We start from the raw sequence: 10,022 nt of genomic DNA, 5'->3' as shown, positions 1-10,022 counted from the left end.
TTGAAAAAAATATAACTTAATAATTATATATTTGGATGTTGGCACAATGTAAAAATATATTCACCGCGGATTGTATAGTATAAACTGACATTTAATAATAATTTTTCAGTTCTATTTCACACACGTTTTGATGAAGAAATATGTTCCAATATCATCATTCATATTGATGTTTGTAAATAGGTGTGACACTGGAGACTCCATACAATAAAATGTATTTTGTTATCAATTAATATAATAATATGTATCTCCAAAAACAGTGACAGGTAATCTAGTCTGCAGGAGCACTTAGCACCAGTAATCGTAGGATCTTCAAATTTCTCCGAAAATCATTTTTCAGAAATTGCAACCCTTTGAATTGTGTGCGAAGAGTGTCTTACCCCCGTTGCAGACGGGACACTGGTGTCGCGCTCGTATATAATAAGGAGGCCTTTCTATTCGAATAAAGTGGCCTTTGTATTATGTTTATGAACGCCCCAGAGCTAATGAATCAACGCGCGTCCGGTACACTTTTCCGTCGGCCGCTACATTCTCAAGCCGCCGATACTCTTGTTTTTATTACCGCAGCCAGTTTTATGTTCCAATTTATAATGCGAAATTATGCGTTGACTCATAAGCTCTGGGACATTCATAAACATAATACAAAGGCCCCTTTATTCGAATACAAAGGCCTACTATATTATATACGAGCGCGACACCACTGTCCCGTCTAAAACGGGGGTTAGAATGTGACATCGAGGATGAGCATGGAGGCAAGAAGACTGCATTGACATCAGTGATGTTTGTGTTGCTGGTGTATTATGAGTATTTTAGTTCTCCGAACCACTGCCTACTTTTTAATCATATCGAAGTTTACCTTTCTTCACACAAATTGCTGTATATTAATGAATTTTTGCGAGATTGCATAATCAGTTTTCCTCCCTGTGCCTACTAGTGACTTATATTACTTAGTGACTCTATGACTGAATTTAAATAATCTTAATTTCACCATCACTCCCAGAAGCAAAATCCAGTGTCGAACTTTATGTACTCATCATTTTATATGAAGTTTTATGTCATTTTTAACATTTCTTAAACACATAAATCCAATTATTCACGACTATCGTCAAAGTTTTATTTATTGAATTTTTTTATTTTATTTTAACAATAATTATGTACTGTGTTCTGAGTTAAGTTATTAGGAATGATAATAAATGATATTGAAATGGAGTAAATTTGTTTTATTAAATCATTTTGGTACACACTATCAATGAGTTGAGAAAAACATAAAGGACCTAACTAACATTTTTAGGTATTTTAACCGGACGGCTGCCAATGACGTCTTGGACGACCCGCTTTAAACGGGATTTTACGTAAATGTTAACGTAAATCAATTATTTTAAACATACAAATATGTTGAACACACAACGACATATATTGGGAATATCCTCACATACTCAGAATTGAAACAGAATTCGTTTTTACCACTTGAAACGTAAATTGATTTTAATTTTTTATTTTTGCAATAAAATTCGCGGCGTGCAAGGTACCGCCATACATACACCTACTGGCAGTAAAAAGGTTAAGTCATGAATAGGAACATGTCCAAAATATATCATTTTGCTAAAGAGATCAAAGTTAAATTCGGTGTAGTTCCCATTTTATTTACATTATTTTGCTTAACGGACAAATTTCTGTTATCGAAAAGGAACCAACCACAAAATATCTGTTATGCATAAGGAGTGATGTAAGGCTGCAGACACGGCATTGCAGTTGACGTGCGTCGACGCAGGTCTTATTTGAATCCAATAACATCCGATTAGAAATCACTAATTAGATAAAACAAATCTAACTGGTAATTCTAATCGGATGCAATTGGAATCAAACAAGACCCTGTGTTGACGCACATCTACTGCAATGCCGTGTGTCTGCAGCCTAAGGATCCACAATATGTTTTAACAGAACCATGTAAATGAATCTGTTACACAATACATTTATCTTAGTTGAAGACAATAATTATTACATTTGTTAAAAAATCCGATGTGTATATATAAATTTTAAAAAATATATTGAAAGGTAAGGTAAGAGGTCAAGGTTTTTTTACGATTTGGGGTACAATATCTTTACCTATGGAATTATTTATTTATTATTATGATAAATAAATAGTTTATAATTTTGCAAGTAGTATGGAATATTAAAAGAGAATCAACTATTGGTTCCTTTATGCAAAATAGTTTTAAATGATATTTGTATGGTATTAATGGCATTGAATTAAAAGGAACCAACTGTATTATTGATTAATGTCCTAAGATATATTACTGTATTTTATATTCTATAACTGGTAATAGATATTAATAATAGTCACAATATTAAATATCTTTGTTTGTGGTATATTATTTGTTTTAACAGCAGTTTCTTGAAGATATGTAAAACATTATGAAGACCTGCTCATTAGCTATAGTAATTATCTGTATCCTGGCTCTATCAAGAAGGAAGTAGGGCCAAAAGGGACAGCTGCCTTCGGCTTCAATTTTCAATTGAGGCGTCTAATAACAAAAACCAATAAGTACACAATTCAATACTAGTGAGAATTGCATTTTTGTGCGTCAAGCGTGACTGGTTGGTTTTAACATTAGTTTTTTTCATATTAAATATTATTTTCGAACTAGACGAATATGCATATTTCTATTATCTGATTAACTCCTGTTTGCAAGAAATCCATGAAAAATAAAATTGAACCTGTCAACATTAAATTTTATTTATATCACCTTATATAATTTGTTTCCATAAATCGTTTGGTTTTTAAACGTTTTACATAATATATGCAGCGCTCGAAGTGGAAAAGTTTACGAACCGGAACGCTCGTCTGCTTTCTGTTATTTACATAGCTACCGAATTTTATGTGTATTTTATAAAAATAAGTGTGCTAGATTTTCTATTATATGGCCAATCTAGCTCAGACGGTCAAATTATTTTTTCTACGAGACGGAGCGATAATTTTACCCATTTCTCGAACAGGAACGGCGCTCCGGTCCATTTCGAGGCCTTAATTATTGTGACATAACACATAGAATGTGAACATATTTTTGTAAGATTTGGACCATATTATGGTTACTTATTTAATTTAACGGTTTTTTTTTATTAAAATATATTATTTGTATGGCACTGCATATTATAAAGAAAATATACCTATATTTAAATAATCGATTCTTTGATTTTATTTGATAAAATATTTGATTCGATTTGGTAATAAACAATATGATTTTTCAATGGTTTAGGTTTAGGCCATTTATTTACCATATAGGATATGCTTTTAGTTAAATTCACACAATTTTTGATAGTTCGTAAGGTAATCAGGTTCATTGATTGGTCTATTGATATTAGGCGGTATGCAGCCAATAACGTGGCACCTGGTTAGTATGGGGCGGTTTTCAGTCAATGAGGTTATATTATACAGAATGAGTCCGTACGATTTTCGTTTGTAAGGGTATCTATGGAGCTTAGTAAAAAAAAAAAACTCGTTAATTTATTCCAGTGATGCACCCACCCAATAAAAAAAAAAAAAAAAAAAACATAGCATTATTTTTCAACACTTAGGTACCCACAGAAAGTAAATCGGCTCTTCTGTTAAATAGGTTGTGTACCACTGGATTAAGTTGTTTATACAGTAGGTATGTTGAAAATTCACTGCTTTTCATTTTTTTCTTCAGATTCGGAGGGTCGTATAATAGTTTTATTCGTATTATTTAAATTTATTAATGGCAACGAACCTGTACTTCTGAGACTACACTCGTAATATGTATTTATGTAGTATAGGTACAGGTTTGTATTACATAAGTTGCGAAAATTTTGTAACTGCCCCGGGCGCTAAAACAACTCACAGTCCTGGTATTTAGTAAATATGTTTAAAAATAATAATATTATCTACATTTTTTTGCGTCTTATTTGATTCGTATTTTAAAATTAGGTATCTATCTATCTACCACTTCATAGCTACCTACACGCTGCTATGAAACTATTTGGTTTCAAATAGAAAATCGTTTTTAGACTGATTTCATTAGAAAAGGTTTGTGGTCAAAATAAAGTCTTTTAAAAAAGATACATTTCGGATTTGTAAGATGAAAACGATACTTCAGTGGCGTGCTCAGGACACTGAATATCTGGCGATTAAGCTATACTGTGTCACGTGTGGTATTTTCTATCTCAATATTTGTATGCGTGAGGTAAACTGTGGTAAGTCCAAATTTGGTTAATTGAGTTATTACCTAACTATGTTGAAATTTCGTTTTTGATTGGTATAACATAGTAAATAGCGATAGCTCATAAAGTCAACAATGAAAATCTACAAACGCTGAAAACCGTTGTCGGTATTAAAAAAACAAAAAGTGACTAAGTAACTATAGGTTTAATATCTACATATTGGGATCCCGCAAAAACATCTTCAACGTCAAACTAGTGAACCTAATTGATTTTGACCAATGGTATTGTGTGAATAAAATGTTAATTCATGACATAGAAAGTGATCTTTCGTTTTGGCAATGAATTGCAACTATGAATAGGTACTGTGAGAATAATTCTGATGCACCAAATTCATTGCCTTTTGAGGAAGCAGTCGCTCGGCAATCTTAATAAATTTTTTTTCAATTTATTTTTCGAACCCCAAAACGTTGGGGTTCATCTACCAATTAAATTTGGGGGGTTCTGAGCTATAGCGTGATGCCAGACACGTATAAAAATGTTAGGCTGCAGACACGTCATGACAATGTAGTTCTTATTTGATTCCAATTACATCCGATTAGAATCACTAATTATTAGATAAAACAAATCTAACTCGTGATCATAATCGTATACAATTGTTGGAATCAAATAAGACCTGCGTCGACGCACGTCAACTGCAATGCCGTGTGTCTGCAGCCTTAGTCAACGTCATAAAGTATATGTAACTACTTAAATCAATTATTATTGTTAGGAACTTAATAATATATAATATAGGTATATGATAAAAGTTTTTACTTAGGTAGATTCATAAATTTTATGATGGGTGCTGAATTAGCAAATGGGTACCTATACCTATGATATCTAGCAGGGCTATTCTAACATTATTATCACTTAACTTAAAAATCAATCAAATGTCGTAGAGTAATACAGTTGACACGCATTAATTGATTAAAAATTCATCCAATTGGATAAACAAGAAGTCCAATTCGCTATTCTAATCGGATGCATTTGGAATCAAGTAAGATGCAGTGCCGTATGTTAATAATTTATTATTGTGGATAATCGCTTTGTTTATGGAATTGCTCCGTTTTATTCTGGACCAATAAAAATAACGGAAACGTGCTACCGTGTTATCTAGCACTGAAGATATGATCTACATTGCACGCTTAATGTTGTTTTAAGTAGGTACCTACTACCTATGTGTTTAATTAAACATTAAACAGTAGGTAGGCAGGTAGTCATTTTGATCGTCCAGAACCGCTTTAGAGGCGCGACAATGCGGTGGCTCGTCACATTAGTTGTACCTATAACCTCCTCAACCGATTGCAGTAATAAAATACAACAATTCATTCAAAAGATACCTAAACCTATGGAATTCTTTTTATTGTGTAAAAACTACATCATAAATCAAACATAAAATTACCAGTCGGGCCTTCACAAAGGTTCGATCAAGTCGGGAGTTTTTTTTTATCTCACAAAATCAATTGAAAAGATTTTATTATGTTGGACCGTCTCGTTCTCTTGAGAAATGGTATTAGAAGGCGTCCAACTACTAACTAGGTACTACCATGGTAATACGAAGAAGCCGCGAAGAGATCACAGGCATGGCAAGAGTTTGTAGTGAGAATCTGAGAAAGGGTTCAGAAAAATTATTAACGTAATATAAATAAACTACCGGGTGTTCATGCATTTGGGACAGAAAGCACTTCGCCGCCCGCGTTTTGCCCTGTAGACCGCCGTAGCTAAGTCAATCGGCTGAACAGTTTTGTCTGCGCATGATAAGTGATAACTTAGAAATAATATAATACTATTTATGTTCTGCGGTGATAAAATTCATTCAAAAGCTAACGCTAATCGGCTGATTGGTGTTTGAGTGTCCACGGAGTACCGCTACTCCTTAGCGGCTAGGGCTAGTGAACGACGGGAATTCCCCCACATTAGCGCAACTCCAACTACAAGTTTATTCCTAAACGTAATACAGATATCAGCGAACTCAGAAATAATGGGAACTCGTGAACTGAAATACCTAATGGGTGTGGAGAAGCAGGCAACTGATCTTGAGTGTGGAAGAATATGGGATAAACTTAAACACGTGTCAAGAATACGTCATACATCGAATACTGACAACTGCTCTCGGTGTATGCATTGACGCTCATTTAATATTGGTGTATTGAAGGTTGCAACACACACTATTGCACTCCATAATGCGTGGTTAATTTTCGTAGGATACTCACACATTCAAAACCCTGCGTCAAAATGTGCTGTATTGGGATATAGCCCATCGGAATTCTATTTATTAATCTGTTCTGTGACAGACATTGACCGTACCATTTAACGCGATAATCTGGTCTACTCTTGGACACGTTAGTAGGCGCCTTAGGTAAAATACATACTGTAGAATGTAGAATGTAGGTAGACTATAGAGTTTATACCTACAATAAATAATGGAAATAGGACAATAATATATATAAATAAAGAGAGAAACTCTGAATAGAGTTCATTTTACAACGTTTTTCTTAGGTCGTATTCTTATTCGTCCGGTGGTTGTTTGTCCGATACAAATCTTGCAATCGATTTTTAACTTACTTCCCGACTAGCTAGACATTTGAAACTTTTAAAATATATCAGAACACGATGCCAATCTTTTAGCCATCTTTAAGTAGAATTGAATTCATTTTCAGTTAATTCTGTTTTGTATGAAAAGTTATTTCGATACCATTATTGGTCCAAGCAACTAAATTATTAAATAATATATACGTGCGTTACATAGATGTGTGCGTTACCATGAAAATCAATATGAAATGACATTTTATTATTCAGTATTTCTATCAAGTACAAATTTTTTTGATCGTTTAAGCTATTCAACTCAAGTTTATATTATGATTCAACAGAAAATTTAAAAACGTTGTATATAAAAAGTTCTTTTTATCTTGTAATTATTTCTACTACATTTATTTGTACTTATCTGTTAACGAAACGATGATTTGTGTATCAACCTAGTAAAGTTGTTTGTGAAAAGGGTCATTTACAAAGGCACATGCTATGTTCATTAGTAATTAACCATAATATATAAATTCTGAATGAATCTCATTCTATTTTTTCAGGGGAATCAAAACTCTCGGAGGAAAAATAGTAGGTTCTAGCAGCTCTTATACCACATCCCCTTTTTTCCCATCACTATTGCGACCCTCGCTTATCCGCTACTAGAAGGAGGTTTATTAGTACATATATAGGTAAAATTGACCAACTCGTGTACGTATTATCGAAAATATAAAATATAATCTGGATGTTTATGAAAATATCAAAAAAATGGGGTTAAAATTTTCAACGTAGAACTTTGTGGTCACCCATTTCAAACCACCTGCGGCTGACTATAAATAAGAAAAAAACTCACCATTGGTCGCCTCCTGGATGGGTCCTTTTTAGCCGCCTTGTCTCTCTCGCTCACACTCAATCAGATTGAAAATACTTCTGTCTCTCTCCCTATACCCCCTACATGGAATGTGACCAAACTGGGGCACGTTAAATAGATGTACACATTCAATTATTCTTATTAGATATTAATAATTGAACAAATAGGTAATTTAAATCCATATAGATCTAAATGTTAAGTATACATGTATACAGGTAACAATCATAAGACAGGTAAAGTTCCGTTATGTACGACCAATTTATAAACTATTTTTTTATTTAACGAATAAGATACAAGATTTCAGAATGTAATATTCTATATAAATACTGAATATACATAATTTTAAAACATCTCAAGCTAGAAATATGCTCACTAGAAAAAAATGTTTTTGTAGAAAAAAATACGACACCTAAAACATGTTGGCGCGAATCCAGCAGATACAGGTCCTGAAATGACCCTCCGGCCGCCTTAAAAATTAATAAAAAAAATATTATCTATGATTATCACCACGGAATCAGATAATATATATCTGCGTTATTGTCGATTATTTTATTTACGTAATTATATCAGCTGCTGTTTTTTCATTAATTTCATCTGCCCCTTGGAGTTGGGTAAATGTACACAATCACCATAGTATAGACTTATAGAGATAGCGACATACGCGTTGTGTGGCCCAACGCCGGCAAATGTTGGCCGTACTTCGATGCCGTGTCGATGTTTCTAACGTCAACGTTCGCGATGCTTGGCCCAAATGTGAAAAGAAGCACAACAGGTGTATAATAATAATATAGATTTTGGGTATTATATAATATGTATATCTAGATTCTAGGCTCTAGAGTCTAGCTAGACTATGCTTTTAAATTTGAACATAATATCATGTAGGTATTATTAATTTATAGCAGACACCTTACCCTTATGTTAAGCCTCAATTACATTGAGCTTCTTTACGAGCTGTTTATTGGCGAATTTACAATCTGCCTATAAAGTCGCCAAGTGTAATCATCGAATAAGCTAATAAGCAGGTTGTAAACACTATACCGAGAAAAGTTGAAAGCCGGTCAACTTTACACGCTACACGCCGGCGTGTGGGCCTACTGCGTCTGCGCAGTAGAGCGCAGTACCAACCTCCCGGTAAAAAAACGAACTACGTTCCGTCAAAATAGTCGCTGGCTTGTGGCTTCTCAGCGAATGGAAAGTTTTGTGTGTAATCATCAAATCGCAGTAGCTGAATCGCCCGCTTTTAAATTCGCCAATAAACAGCTCGTAAAGAAGCTCAATGTAATTGAGGCTTTAGTAAATTCGATTCACGATGAGCTTTTTCAAGCACGCTAGTTGTCAGCAAACACCATTTGTAGCAAAAGCCATTAAATTAATTGGCCAAATAAAATCGTACCTACCGATATCATATCAAATGAATAAATCAGTAAATTAATATAAATAAAACACAATTTATATGATATTGATGAGTATTTATGTCGTATCTGTATAATTTAATAGCCACGTATAAATAAGGCAATAATAATTTCGTAATTAACCACTATCAGATGTTATTTTGTTAGTGTAAAATTAAAAAAAACAAGCCATTACTTTTTTATTACATTTTTAAATAGTTTATTTATTTTAAAATAATAATTTGAGCTTTGATGTAGATAGGTACCAAACCAAAGTAAAAATATAACGCAGGTTGGTCAGAGAGCTGTTGGAGGGTCGGTTCCAGTTCTTCAAAAACGATATACCTACCTACAAACTATGGATATTTTATTTTAAATTTCAAAACACAAAATATGGGTGTCTATTATAACTATTTTTCAAGATTTTTTTACTAGGTAGATGAAATGAATGCTATAATTTTTAGATATTCAACCAATCTTTTGAACAAAAAATGTGTATAAACCACAAAACACATTGTTAAGACAGAAATGTAAAAGCCAACGCTATGGACCAAGGTTTTGAAGCAGGGTACTTTATGACGGTTAGGCCATAAAACAAAGCGCCTGTAGCCAAGTAGCTTGTTGTACCACACCCAGTAGGGTAAACCGATTCCCAATAATTTTGTGTTAATAATATCCATGATAATAATATATTAATTATTGGTATATATTTTTTTAAATAATTGGCAAAAATAATATATCAATAGAACCTCTTGAACCCCGTAATTTTTAATGGGTTTCGGTCCCAGTTTCAGGACGCGGAGGCCCGAGGCACTGACTGACTTTGAGCCCCCCAAATAAAAAATAAAATAAAAACCATCAATTCCATCGACTAATCAATGAATCTCTTTCCTAGAAACAAATCCTGTAACTAAAAATAATTATTACCTATTCAAGACGACCGTGATGACACATAATAATAACTAATTATTAGTGATTTGTTTTTGTATGTAGGTAGGTACCCGCATATATTTGAGTGGTTTTGG

This window comes from Rhyacophila brunnea, unplaced genomic scaffold, assembly GCF_057557595.1.
Source record: "Rhyacophila brunnea isolate RB1 unplaced genomic scaffold, BYU_Rbru_1.0 scaffold_2, whole genome shotgun sequence".
Classification (NCBI taxonomy): domain Eukaryota; kingdom Metazoa; phylum Arthropoda; class Insecta; order Trichoptera; family Rhyacophilidae; genus Rhyacophila; species Rhyacophila brunnea.
This window is presented reverse-complemented; position numbering follows the sequence as displayed.